Genomic DNA, 14,796 nt, shown 5'->3' on the forward strand with positions numbered 1-14,796 from the left:
AGATATTAAGAAATGATGTGACTGTCTGCCAGCCATGTTGACAATCCTCTCTCTCTATCTCTCTCTCTCTCTCTCTCTCTCTCTCTATCTATCTATCTATTATCATCATGACTGTATCATTTGGCTCCTGCCCCCTCTGTTCCAGGTGGGTTAGATATAATAATAACAATGAGGACCAGATGTACCTTGGCAGAGAGTCGGTGGCTTTACATTACATAACATCAGGGTCGTATTCATTATCAACTTGTATGGTTGTATGGCTCCCTGGGTGAACCATCATAACATTTAAAACTATATAAATATACAAAATATATACAAAAATAAGACTCATAAATATAAAGTCATAAATAAAAACTCAGAAATAAAATCCATACAAAAAGTCTTACTCACTCACTCACTCTCACACTCACTCACTCACTCTCACACTCACTCTCACACTCACTCACGCTCTCTCTCTCTCTCTCTCAATCCATTATCATGACTGTATCATTTGGCTCCTGCCCCCTCTGTTCCAGGTGGGTTAGATATAACTCCCCCTACCTCGGGCATTCAGTGGGGAGACCTCAGGTCAACCAACCCCCGACCCCCCTCCCCATCTCGTACTTCTGAGTGGGAGACCTTCCCAGGCAGTAGCCTGCCTAGCTCACAAACTAGAATCAGGGTGCCCACTCCGACAAGGTTAATTGATTAATTAATTAATTAATTAATTATTATTTATTTAATTTTTTGGTGAGAGCGCCCCGTGCCGCCCACGGCAAGATGCCGCCCTGGTCGGCTGCCAATGTCGCTAACGCCTAAATCCGCCACTGATTATTGCACTTTGTTTTGCAGCGGGAAAACAAGCGTTCCTTATAAGTTCAGGCAGTCCCTTCCCATCTGTTTTCTTCAGTTTGTTATCTAGTGAATATGACCCTGGTTTTTATGTTACGTCATTTCTGCTTTGTTTTTCTTTCCTTGCTTAGTCATCCCCTCTCCCCCGCCCCCTCCTCTCTTGGTGGAAGCCAGGCAGTTGGGTGACAAATGTGAATTCCTCACGAACACTCCCGGGTTTCCTTCCAAGTCGTTACTAGATACACTATTTCTGAATGCTTCCTCTCTCCGGTCTCTCTTCTCTTTCTTTCCAAATGGATAAATACATCTTCTCTTTTAATAACCCTTGTTTAAAGATGGTCATACCATGGCTCATTTAGCTATTTGATTTGGATTTGTAGGACCCCTGTCGGTATATATAGTACCAGTCAAAAGTTTGGACACACCTATTCATTCAAGGGTTTTTCTTTGTTTTTACTATTTTCTGCATTGTACAATAATAGTGAATACATCAACACTATGAAATAACACATATGGAATCATGTAGTAACCAAAAAAGTGTTAAACAAATCAAAACATAGTTTTGATTTTAGATTCTTCAAATAGCCACCCTTTGCCTTGATGACCGCTTTGCACACTCTTGGCATTCTCTCAACCAGCTTCACCTGGAATGCTTTTTCAACAGTCTTGAAAGAGTTCTTGTTGGCTACTTGTCCTTCACTCTTTTCCTTCACTCTTCACTCAACTCATCCCAAACCATCTCAATTGGGTTGAGGTCGGGTGACTGTGTAGGCAAGGTCACCTGATGCAGCACTCAATCACTCTCCTTCTTGGTCAAATAGCCCTTAGACAACCTGGAGGTGTGTTGGATCATTGTCCTGTTGAAAAACAAATGATAGTCCCACTAAATGCAAACCAGCGGGGATCGCTGCAGAACACTGTGGTAGCCATGCTGGTTAAGTGTGCCTTGAATTCTAAATAAATCACAGACAGTGTCTTCAGCAAAGCACCCCCACACCATCACACCTCTTCCTCCATGCTTCACGGTGGGAACCACACATGCGGAGATGATCCATTGACCATGAAGCCTGATTCATGCAGTCTCCTCTGAACAGTTGATGTTGGGATGTGTCTGTTACCTAAACTCTGTGAAGCATTTATTTGGGCTACAATTTCTGAGACTGGTAACTCTAATGAACTTATCCTCTGCAGCAGAGGTAACTTTGGTTCTTATTTTCCTGTGGTAGTCCATATGAGAGCCAGTTTCATCATAACACTTGATGGTTTTTGTGACTGCACTTGAAGAAACTTTCAAAATTCTAGAAATGTTCCACATTGACTGACCTTCATGTCTTAAAGTAATGACGGACTGTTGTTTCTCTTTGCTTATTTGAGCTGTTCTTGCCATAATATGGACTTGGTCTTTACCAAATAGGGTTATATTTAGTACACCACCCCAACATTGTTACAACACAACTGATTGACTCAAACGCATTAAGAAGGAAATAAATTCCACAAATGTACTTTTAACAAGACACACCTGTTAATTTAAATGCATTCCAGGTGACTACCTCATGAAGCTGGTTGAGAGAATGCCAAGAGTGTGCAAAGCTGTCATAAAGGCAAAGGGTGGCTACTTTGAAGAATCTCAAATATAAAATATATTTTGATTTGTTTAACACTTTTTTAGTTACTACTTGATTTCATATGTGCTATTTCATAGTTTTGATGTCCACCATAATTCTACAATATAGAAACCAGTAAAAATGAAGAAAAACCCTGGACTGAGTAGGTGTGTCCAAACCTTTGACTGGTACTGCATATAAATTGGCCTTTATTGCTATAGCCTATAGAAATGTATTGAATAACCAATTTATAAATGGCAAAACAGACAGTCCAAAAATAAATCATAAGGTTTTTAAGTGTCTGTCTTATATCTAGGTGATATAAAAAAGCTCAGGAATTATTTATTATTATTTTTTGACACATATATTTAACATATTTGCACAAACCGAATTACATACTTCCGTATTTTTTTAAAACCAGTACCGGGTTACCTTCAGAACAGTCCCGTGAGATCATAGTTGGTTTTTAGGCCAAACTAACAGACAGAAGTTGGCACATTGGCGGCACCGACTTCAGACGAGTCCCATGAGACGAGTCCCATTTTTGTGAAAGGATCGATTTTCGGGATGTCTCCTGGTCTGACAAACAAAGCTGTAGCTCTGCCACTTTCCACCATGGTTGTGGAAGGCGGACTTCGGCGGATGTGCTGGATTGAGACGCGGCCCATACAAAACAGATTTCTCTAGCTTAAACAGACGGATTTTGGTGGGGATTTTTTTCATTATGTTAATTACTCAACTCAACTTTTTTTTTTAAGAGCCAGTATTTCCAATAGCACTTAAGACCATTCCATCACTGTCATGCAGTGCTTGACTTGGACTGAAACAGGTTCCGGGAATTCATTTTGGGTGCCGGTATTGTTTATATTTAGGTGCTCCTGTGATGTTATTCCGCTGCTACTTCATCCGATTTGATGGGTCTTGATTTGCCTTTATTGGTAACGACATCATGACATGTGATCTCCCATATAAACATACATATTCTGTGATTATGGGTAAAAAGTTTAAGTCTGTAGTAATCCCCTGGCAGTGAAGGGTTTATGGACAGCCAGTATGTGACAAGTCTCATCTCAGCAGGGGGCAGGAGTACTCAGAACAACTCTGAACTGAGCATCAATTCACCACATGGGAACAACTCCCGAACAAATGGGCTCATCGTAATAGCTGCAATGGAATGGATGGAAAGGTATCAAACACATTTCCATGTTTTTGATACCATTCCATTCCAACCATTACAATGAGCCCCTCCTATCTATTCACCCACCAGCCTCCTCTGGTTCAAATTGGCTCCCCCTCCAAATATGCTAAGAGCGTTTGATTGAGTCTCGAGTGACAACTGCCAGATGGGCAGGGATGGGAAATGCTCTTTCGGTATTGAACCCCTTCTGTACCTTCATGGACAATATGTATATGACTGCATTCCACTAGTCAATGTTAGATTGTCGTGATATTTACAGATAGCTATTCACACCAAAAAAGTGTCCTATAGGTGCACGCCTAAGAGGACTATCTGCAAGGACAAAAACCACAGTCCCTTTCAAGCATGAGTGCCTTTACACGGTGTGATGTAAGGGCTTTTTTTTCCTTCTGAACTATAAAACTCTACTGTTCACCCCAATTTTCCTTTGTGTATAGAGAAAGACACTAAATCAAGTGAGACAGATGTTGTCATCCCCCAATGCTGTGTGTGTGTGTTTGTGTTTGTGATTGAGCGCGTGTGTGTGTGTGTGTGTGTGTGTGTGTGTGTGTGTGTGTGTGTGTGTGTGTGTGTGTGTGTGTGTGTGTGTGTGTGAGAGAGAGAGAAGGAGAGCTGTATCCACAGGGGTAGGCCACTGTAGTGAACAAAGGAGGCTAAAAGAGGTCATGGTGGTGTCAGGAGAGTGTGTGTGTGTGTCTAAGTGTGCGTGTGTGTGTCTATGTGTATGAAGGGGATTCCTGTTTCCTTTAGTATAGTGTGAGTGGCAGCCAGGCCTGTCCAGGATGAGTCTGATGGGTTTGGATGGCTGCTGAGGCTTGAGTCACACAGCCCTGTGTGCGGAGTAGAGGGTGACAGAGGATCCTGGGGGAGGCGTGAGAGAGAAAGAGAGAGAAAGAGACTATGGGGAGGGGCTGGATATCAGGGTCCTGTGTATCACTTAGCCAACTAGCATGGTGCTGAGGCTGAGGATTCATACATCCGCAGAACAGTGCCTGTCCATCCATCACACACTCCTTCATCTTCCTTTATTTTCTTGTCTTTTATCCCTCGCTCCTCTGGCTCCTCGCCTCTGTCTCTGGTTTGCATTTTCCTTTTCTTATCTGTTTCTTTCTTCCTCTCTTTCTTTCTTTCTTCCTCGCATGCCCTCCAGCACCTCCCTTTCGACGGTTCTCCTCCTTCCTCTTCCCATTTTCTCTTGCTCTTTTATTCTCTGTTTCTCTCATTTCTTCTCCTCTCAGCTTGTTGTCTGCATCAGGCTGGTCTAAGCCTCTCTATTGTGCTGGATCCTTTCTTTCTCTTCCTGGGACAGATTCACTTCTATTCCCCATTCTCCTCATGCCCTAGGCTTATGGTACCAAAAAACTAAAGCGCAACACAATTTGTATTCTGCGCTAGTCTTTGATAAGGGGGGGGGGGGGGGTAGAAGAGAGATGAAGGAAGAGGGAGACAAGGTTTAAAGCCACAGTCGTGGGCTGCTTAAAATTGTTGAACATACAATTTGTTTGGGCGTTACATTGTCAGCACATTCTCTGTTCGTCTGGGATTTAACCCAAAGGTCCTGCAAGCTGCGAACACAAAAGCCCAAAACCCTATAATGGTGTTGTTATCGTAATAACTTGTCATTCAGTCTTCTTCTTCTTGTACGGCGTAATTACGGGATTATCGGCTAATAAGTAGTACATTACATAAGTGGCCTATCCGTCAGAACTTTGACATGACAATATGTCACTTAAATATGTTTTGTTGTGTGTGGTTGTTTGCATCAGACTAAATATAAACCAGATATTGAGTATGTGTTCATGTATTTGCATTAGCTCTTGATGTGTTTCCTCGTGCAGTGTGGGTGACTGGGTGGGTGACCACCATCCACGCAGATCTGCACATTCCTCTGCTCATGTTTTTACTGAGTGTGTGAGTGAGTCAGGGTGTGTGTCCGTGTGTGTGTTTCAGTGTAGATTGTCGGAGTGTGTCTGTGTATTCAAACAGAGAAGCTGAAGCCCCTGTCCCATTGACAGTGGCTTGCCTTGTCAGCAGTAGTGGCAGCAGAAACTCTGCCGCCTGACAGCGCCTCTTGTCTTGCAGAAGTGTGTGTCTGTGTGTGTGTGCGTGTGTGTGTGTGTGTGTGCACGCTCGGCTATATAAACCCTACATTGACCTTTCATCATAAAAGCCAGTCCAGCACTGGGCTTCCACTCCTCCTCTACAGCTCTCCTCTCTTACTCTGACACAGTCTTCACACTCTGCTGGTGGGAGCCGGGGCCGAGCCTGGGGCAAGCTGAGTTGAGTGTGTCCAGCTTGCGCTCTCACACAGAGAAGAGGGAGGGATGGGGAGAGAGATGGAGAGGAAAGAGGGAGAAGGGGATGCACACATTAATGGTTCTACAAAGGAACGATATGCGTTGTCATTCATAAAGATAGAAAATAGAGAGAGATTAACACAATCTACAAGAGCTAAAGTGGCTGTTGGCAACTGGGCACACACACACAGCATGATTGTGTGTGTGTGTGTGTGTGTGTGTGTGTGTGTGTGTGTGTGTGTGTGTGTGTGTGTGTGTGTGTGTGTGTGTGTGTGTGTGTGTGTGTGTGTGTGTGTGTGTGTGTGTGTGTGTGTGTGCGTGCGTGCGTGCGTGCGTGCGTGCGTGCGTGCGTGCGTGCGTGCGTGCGTGCGTGCGTGCGTGCGTGCGTGCGTGCGTGCGTGCGTGCGTGCGTGCGTGCGTGCGTGCGTGCGTGCGTGCGTGCGTGCACAGTACTACAGTATCATGACCAAAGCCCATTCACAGATAAGGCTTCAACCTAACACTCCCAAATAGAGAATGACATTCAAGTGAAATAAGCTCATCAGTGTAATACGTGATAAACAGAGACATTTAGCGCTGGCTATACTGCAGGCCCCTTGCTCACACTGACATAACGATTGCATCCAAAATGGCACCCTATTTGCTAGATAGTACACTACTTCTGACCAGGGCTCATAGAGAACTATTAAAAAGCAGTGCACTATGTAGGGACATAGAGGATTTTCGGACACAGACGGGATTGCATGTTTCCTGCATTCAGATGATCTCTATGATGATCAGGGGCCAGTCCGGAACGCTCCCAGCTCCCGTCTAAAATGTATTAACAGGCCGGCAAAGCAATGGGAGAGAGGAGGGGAGAAAAACGTCCATCATCCTCTTTGCGCATTTTCAGATAATATGACAGCTGATGTGGAATATGATGTATATTGGTCACAACGAATGCTATTCCAAGTCCTGCTTATCTGCTTATCTCTTGTATCACACTGATAATGCAATGACATCTGGTCATCGTAGTCATCGCTAGGAATAGAATAGAACCCATTGGAACGGAATAGAATAGAGTTTGGTAACTTTTGCATTTTGCCCACTAAGTTGTCCTTTCTTGGCATCTATTCTCTATGCAGGGAGTAGAGAACAGTAGTTCTAAGAATGAACTGTTCAGCCAGGGACCAGGCAGCAGTCTTCTGTAAGGGACTAATTGTGTAGCCGGTGAGTGAGAAACCATGAGAAACCTCGGGAGGAGATGGAGCAGAAGTTTGAGACCTCATATAGGGAATGCAGCAGCATCTCCATCGACTCATCCACTTGTCCGTGAAACAGTGCCCCCTGTCTCACGTAGATGAACCGTGGTGCAGAGGGATGCTGTTTTCAGGTCACAGAGCAGGAGTACGCTTTTGAAAATGATGTTGGGTAAGAAGTGTCATTTGTTGTGCGGTGCATGTGTATGTGTCTACATCTATGTCTATTTATCATCCACATCCACTGACTCTTACTCTTACTTACTCCAAAAGAGTAAGGAGTTTAAAGTCACACCGCATCAAAATAGGTCACAATGTTACATTATCATCCCATTTATTTCACCAAAAACTCCCTCCCTCCGTGACCCATAAAAATAAAAATCTCAATCCACTTTCGTCTCCCCTGCCTCTTCCCAGATGACTTCCATCCATCCCATCACACTAATGATCTCATTTAGGAGTTTGTGGAGGTTTTAATTGCTCGGCCTGACTCCTGCAGCGCTGCGGTGGCCTCTGTGTCACTACTAAAGTTAGATTCGCTCTAAGTGACCTCTGTTGCTCGGGCGGTTTAAAAATACATTGGCCTTAAAAAAAAAAAAAAACATGGCCAAATCTCTAAAATAGATCGACTGAACTTTGGCACAAATTGAGAAGTGTCCCCTTTTCACACCTTCGTTTGGACCGGCAGAGCGCTGGTGATAGAGAGAAAGTAAGAAAAGGAGTGAGTACGACAGGAAGAGAGAGAGAGAGAGAGTGAAAGAAGATACAAGAAAGGGAGGGTATTGCAGGTGTGGTGGCAATTACATCAGCACCTGGATATTCAACAACAGAAAAAAATCCCTCTTCCATCAAAACAATACAACAGTTTACCCCCCTCCACACATTAATACAGGTACTGCAAGATAACACAGGTAGTTTGTAAAACTAGAATGTCTGAAATCTAGATGCAAAATGTAGGAGGAACAACAGCTGATGTTCCAGCACCATGCATCATTAGCACTAGCCTGGGAGCCAACCTGTTTCTGCTCTCTTGCCAACTCCTTATGGAATGCCAATGGGGCAGGGAAAAGCACAAACAGATCTGGGACCAGGCTACATTAGCACAACAGTCGTAATTCTCTATTAGCAGGTGACTCAACGTTATGGCTCCCTTCCAGCTTCTGGCTTCCAACTTCCAGCCCTGCAATGACACTTGGTCCCACATGTGCTTTCATCTGATCAGTAACACACACACACACTGCATACATACACGCACACATACACACAGTCTTGTATAACTAACCTTGTTGGGACACAATTCAGTCCCATTCAAAATCCTATTTTATTATAACCCCTAAACATAAACATAACCCTTACCCTAACCCTAACCCCAAGGCATTATGGGCATTATGAGTTGGAGGATGATGTCTAAGTGAATTTTGTTGGCCAAATCTCAAGAGATGAATGCATTGCATAGGTGACCTGACCGTGAGAGTTCATGTAGGTGGGGCTGGAGGGATGGAGGGATGGAGATGGTATTGTGCTGTTCTGCTGAGCAATGGAAAAACTAAACGTCCTCCTCCGGAACGGTGTGTGTGACCTCTCGCTATGTGTGCATCTAGGTGAATGGGTTTATAAGTGTGTGTGTGTGTGTGTGTGTGTGTGTGTGTGTGTGTGTGTGTGTGTGTGTGTGTGTGTGTGTGTGTGTGTGTGTGTGTGTGTGTGTGTGTGTTAATGCAAGAGTGTCTCAACACAGTAATGAATTGTCATGAGTGTCAAACTACATTGGGATCAATCCCCACGATGCTGACAGGCAGGCAGGCAGCAGCTTCTGAGTTTCCCACTCCTTACAGCAGTGGAGGCTCCTCAAATGAGGAAGAGGAGAACCATCCTACCCAGTGATTTTTGTTGTTGTTGTTGTAAAACATTTAAAAGTTATCCTTTTTAAATCAATCTCTACTAAATATATTCAAATGTCACCAAATAATCTTTTAAAACACACTTTTTTTGCAATGAAGGTCTACAGTAGCCTCAACAACACTCTGTAGGGTAGCTTCATGGTGTAGCCGGAGGACAGCTAGCTTCCGTACATTGACTTCAATACAAAACCTACTGTAGGAGGCTCATGGTTCTCACCCCCTTCCATAGACTTACACAGTAATTAAGACAACTTCCGGAGGACACTCTTACAGCCTGAACTGACATGTTGCCCACCCAATCACAGGATCAGAGAATTAATCTAGTACTGAAAGCATAAGCTACAGCTAGCTAGCACTGCAGTGCATACAATGTGGTGAGTACTTGACTAAAGGAGAGAGAAAGACAATAGTTGAACAGTTTTGAACAAATTTATTTATTACAAAATGAAGGACAAGAAAAAGAGAGATAGAGAGAGAGAGATTTCGTAATTTAAAAAATAATCTGTTTCACTTACTTAGCTAGCAAGTGCAGCTAGCTAGTTTAGCCTACTCAAATACCCTGCTCAAACAGAGGGATGCTATTTTAGCTAGCTGGCTATGAATTGCCAACACAACACTGGAACTCTTCCAAGTCAAGGTGAGCTGCTTACTGACTGTGCACTGTAGCGTTACTGCATGATTGTAGCGGGTTTACTAACACATTAGTTCTATTAGCTATGCTGACTATGACATTACTTTAGCTAATATGGTGACATTGATGCAAGCTGTGTGTAGAGGTTATGATATGGTTTGGCTTGAAAAGGTTTTTTCACCTGGTCACATACAGCTGATTTGTTGTGCATTGAAGTTCACAAACAAAGAGAAAAGGTGACAGGAGGAGAGCTCATGGATGCGAGAAGGAATACAACGTGGCTGCTATGAAAATGAACTGTGTTTACGCGTGATCAGGGTTGTATTCATTCTGCTGATTCTGTTGAATTTTTTTTTTCTTAAACGGATGCAAACGTTTGCAACTGTTGGACTAAGGATTACACCCTAGATCAGCTAGATGCAGGCAAGAGAGTGCAAGATGGTATTGAGTGTGTCACTGTCTGTCCATGTGTCACTGACTGTCGTCTCAATTTTTTTCCTCCGCCAGTGTGCACCTACATTGTAAACTTTCATTCATAGACTAGGTTGTACCATCCTCATGATGGGTATAAGGAACATTGATGGGTATAAGGAACATTGATGGGTATAAGGAACATTGATGGGTATAAGGAACATTGATGGGTATAAGGAACATTGATGGGTATAAGGAACATTGATGGGTATAAGGAACATTGATGGGTATAAGGAACATTGATGGGTATAAGGAACATTGATGGGTATAAGGAACATTGAGTATTATGTATTAGATCGAACCTATTAATGTTATATTGAGCTGAGTGAATGGAATATGAACGACAGTCATCCAATATGCTATAATAGAAATAAGGCCATGCTCATTAAAAAAAAGACCCTTCCTTATCTTAAACGTCACCGACTGCCACTCCCTGACAGTATAACTACAGCCTGCCACTTCAGCAAAGAGAGAGGAAAATACTCTCTTCTTTCTCCTCCCCCCATTTATTCTCCTCTTTATAATGATGGCGATCTGTTTTTTAATTAACGCTCTGCACCGGAGGCCGATTAAACTCTGTGTCAATTCCCTGTTTTTAATGTCAAAATCTATCAGCGCAAATTGAGAATAGCTTTGTTTAAATTCATTCAATTTCATCTATCAGAAATGCACATAATGGGTGTGGCTACTTGCAAGTAGCCTTTTAAGTGGGGGAGGCAACATATTATAGTCACATCCCTGTACACTCTTAGAAAAAGAGAACTGAAAAGGATTCTTTGCCGGTCCCCATAGGAGAACCCTTTGAAGAACCCTTTTGGGTTCCACAAAGAACCCTTTCCACAGAGGGTTCTACATGGATCCCAAAAGGGTTCTACCTGGAACCAAAAAGGTTTCTCCCATAAGGACGGCCAAAGAATCCTTTTGGAATCCTTTACTCTAAGAGTGTAGTTGTGGGTGATGCCTTTCGGACCATAGAACGCAGCTGTGCTTTAGTTTCATACCGTTCAGTTTTGAGGCTGCCCACATAAAAATTCAAACATGCACTCTGGATCCGTCCGCACACAATTAGCTGGTCCGATCTTAACATCTAACAACCTCTCACCTACACAATCCCACACAACAAATTTCTCTTCTTCCAAGCAATCATGACATTCTCCTATTATTTCACCCACTGGCACCCAGCTAGCTACCCACTCACTCAAACTCACTCAAACATACGTTCGCTGCACACGCAGAAAGGCACCCACACACGTCTATGTGGAATTGGAGAGAATATATAGATAATAAGTAGATCTGTAGTTTGATGTATGTGGGGCTGCTGAACTGGTAGTGGTACTAGCAGGCTAGATTGATCATCTCTGTTGGATTGGTACTCTAATCCCATCCATGTTCCATGGTGTCATTAATCTGCCCGTGCCTGAATCAGAGACAGGGATCGGGGATGAGATGTGCTTCATTAACTGCGGTGCCACATTGCGCTGAAGAGGCCTGCTCTGGTCCGGTTTGTTTGCGCACACGCACACGCGCACACACACGCGCACACACACACACACACGCACGCACGCACGCACGCACACACACACACACACACACACACACACACACACACACACACACACACACACACACACACACACACACACACACACACACACACACACACACACACACACACACACACACACACACACACACACACACACACACACACACACACACACACACACACACACACACACACACACAATTACATGCTTGAATGCTTGAATTACTCCACTATTTCAGACAGGGTTTGTGGAGAGACGCCTCAAGAAGAAGGAGGATGAAAGTCACTCTAACACACACTGCAGCGGCAAACCATACCAGAGGCAGAACCCTTGAACACATAGCTGCCACCAAGCGTAAGGTGTACCCAACAAGAACTCAGTTCCCCGCACTGACACAACCCTGAAATCTCCCCAGAGTCCCACCCTTCCACCACGCTCCCGTGCACATCCCCATCACTCCTGTCCTGTGCTGTTCTGGGTATCCCAGCGGATCCCAGCTGCCATGAATGCGACAGACACTTCGGCGGTATATTTCACAAGGTTGTATTTCACACTCCAAAGAGCCGCTCGCCTCTAAATCAGTGAATCCCTAGAAATTCACGAGATGATATAGACTAGAGTCATGCATCACACCCCTCACGTTCACTTCTAATGAAAGAGGAGTGATGGGGTGTGAAATACTATATGTAGTGAAAAAGAGATGGAGGATGGATGGAGCAGGGGAAAGAAGTATCTTTCTACACACTGGGCACCGACGTCAATTCAACGTCTATTCCAGGTCTTTTTTGTGAATGGGTTTTTTCCGGAGAGGCAGAGCTGCCGCTGCTTCCTGCTTTCTGCAGCTGCACAGCTGATACATCAACATTTTCTTGACATTCTCTCTATCCCTCTCCATCCCTCTCTCTTACAATCCCTATCTCTCCCTGTCTCCCTTTCTGCATTTCTGCCCGCTGCATGCATCAAACTGTTCTCTCTTTCTCTGTTCTCAGACAGTTTCCTCAAGACACACCATTTCCATCTATATTCCTCTCTTCTCACAAGTAACAGTGCACTGTATTACCGCCTACCTCTCCACACATCTCTCTCTCTCTCTCTCTCTACTCCCTTTATTCTGTCTGCCCAACCCTCCTCATCTTTTTTTCCTGCCATCTCATTATGACCCTCATATGTCAGTTAATTATTTATCTCTTCTCTCTCTCACACTCTTTCTTCTCTCTCTCCCTCTCCCGGTCTCTCCTCTCTGTCCCATTAGCTCCCTTGTGTTTGCTGAAGTTCTCCCCATCGCTCTATCCCTCTCTCTCCATCCCTCTCTCTCCCTCCCGTATGTACTTCAGGTTGCCCGTACTTTGCCGCACCAACGACAGTTTCCCAGAAATGTAACATCACTCTTACAGACTGCTGTTTGCATGTCAGGAGTGCAGCTCTGTTTCTACAGATGTTATGAAAGGGGAGCAATCTGGAGTGAGAGATGAGGCAATCAGGGAGAAGGGGAAAGGGAAGGGGGGGGGGTTGAAGAGGGAAAGTGTCCCAAAGTCTGTCGCAAAGTCACACTGATCGTCTCTGTATCTATAGCCTGCATTATGACAAGCGTACCAACCCGCCCCAGCGACATCACTCATTATTTCCATTTGGACACCCCCACCCCCCCCCCCCCCTTCCTCAATACATTACATCTTGTATTAAAGTGTACACGCCTACTCAGCCCACCTATCTCTCTCTGTTAGTCTGCATGGTGTGTGCTGCTGGAGCAGCCGCTCAAGCACAGCATTAGCACCAGACCCACAGAACAGCTATCTGATAGACTTTCTATTCCCCTCCTCCCTCCCACTTTCCCACTTTCCCTCCTTCCCTCTCACCCTTTCTCAATCTCATTCTCTAATACAGTACACACGCACATTGAAGCAAACACACACCGCTCGGGGACCAATCGTAGTCGCCAGAGTTCAGTTCTTATTTGTGAATGGGATTTTACGGAGAGACAGAGCTGCCCGCTGCTTTCTGCAGCAGCACAGCTGATACACCAACATTTTCATGACATTCTCTCTATCCCTCTCCATCCCTCTCTCCCTTTCTCTAATTCTCCTCGCTGCATGCATCAAACTGTTCTCTCTTTCTCTGTTCTCAGACAGTTTCCTCAAGACACCTAATTTCAGTCTAAACATCTCTTTCTATATTCCTCTCTTCTCACAAGTAACAGTGCACTGCATTACCGCCCCTCCTCTCCAATCCCCTCTCCCTCTTCTTTTTCCACTTCATCTCTTCTCATTTCTGGTTCTCCCCATTCCCTTTCTCTTTCTTTCCCTCATCCTGTCTGCCTCCAGCATCAGTGATAGTTGAGGGAAGCAGAGCCCCTCTCATCTTCCCTTATTTCTTACCTTTGTGAGAGTCTGTGTCCCGGGTTGGTGCTGGAGCTTCACTGGGATCGTCGGACGGTCAGGCAGACGGGCAGAAGGACAGACGGACGGACCAGGAGCCTGGGAACCTTCTGTGAGCCAAAGAGAGAAGGAGAGAGAAAGAAAAGGGAGCGAGAGAGAGAAAAAGGTAGAAAGAGAAAGAGAGCGGGCGGTGCTGCTGAAGAAGGAGCGCTGAGTGGCTGGAGGTGAGATGAAGGGGAGAAAGCGAGAGGGAGGGAAAGATAAATGGAGAGGGAGGGAGAGAGGGAGAGAGGGCTGGATTGGGATAGGAGGGTATTTTGTGATGTTTAAGAGGAGGGAGGGATTGCAGCAGTGGAGGGAGATAGTGGAAGAAGGGATGCGGAGAGGGAGGGTCGCTAGGTAGATGGAGAAGAGTGGAGAGAGGAGGGAGGGAAGTAAGAACTTGAGGGAGAAAAGGAATGAAAAGGTGATGGAAAAGGGAACAGTGAAGGAGGAGTACAATGTGGAGCGAGGGATGAACCCCATATAGATGAAGTGCTGATGGAGAGATGGAGAGAATGGCAATGAGAGATAAGAGAGCATGTCAGTTTGTTCTGGGGCCTGGGGTGAGTGCACTTAGGAGTGGAAGGTTACGGGGAGGAGGACAGAGGAAGAAAATAACAGGCTATTTTGAGGCTATTTTATACAAGATGCCTCTAGACAGTAG

At 44.7% G+C, this 14,796-nt stretch overlaps 1 protein-coding gene across 1 annotated transcript in view; it reads right to left on the reverse strand.

Annotated features, from left to right (window-relative positions):
* Positions 1-14,207, reverse strand: part of LOC139421047 (parvalbumin-7-like) — a 42,144-nt gene extending 27,937 nt beyond the window's left edge. Inside the window, exon 1 of the mRNA XM_071171541.1 lies at positions 14,091-14,207. The gene's annotated coding sequence lies outside the window, so the exon portion shown is untranslated. The remainder of the gene's footprint in view (positions 1-14,090) is intronic.
* Between the last annotated feature and the right edge of the window lie 589 nt (positions 14,208-14,796).

This window comes from Oncorhynchus clarkii, chromosome 12, assembly GCF_045791955.1.
Source record: "Oncorhynchus clarkii lewisi isolate Uvic-CL-2024 chromosome 12, UVic_Ocla_1.0, whole genome shotgun sequence".
NCBI lineage: Eukaryota > Metazoa > Chordata > Actinopteri > Salmoniformes > Salmonidae > Oncorhynchus > Oncorhynchus clarkii.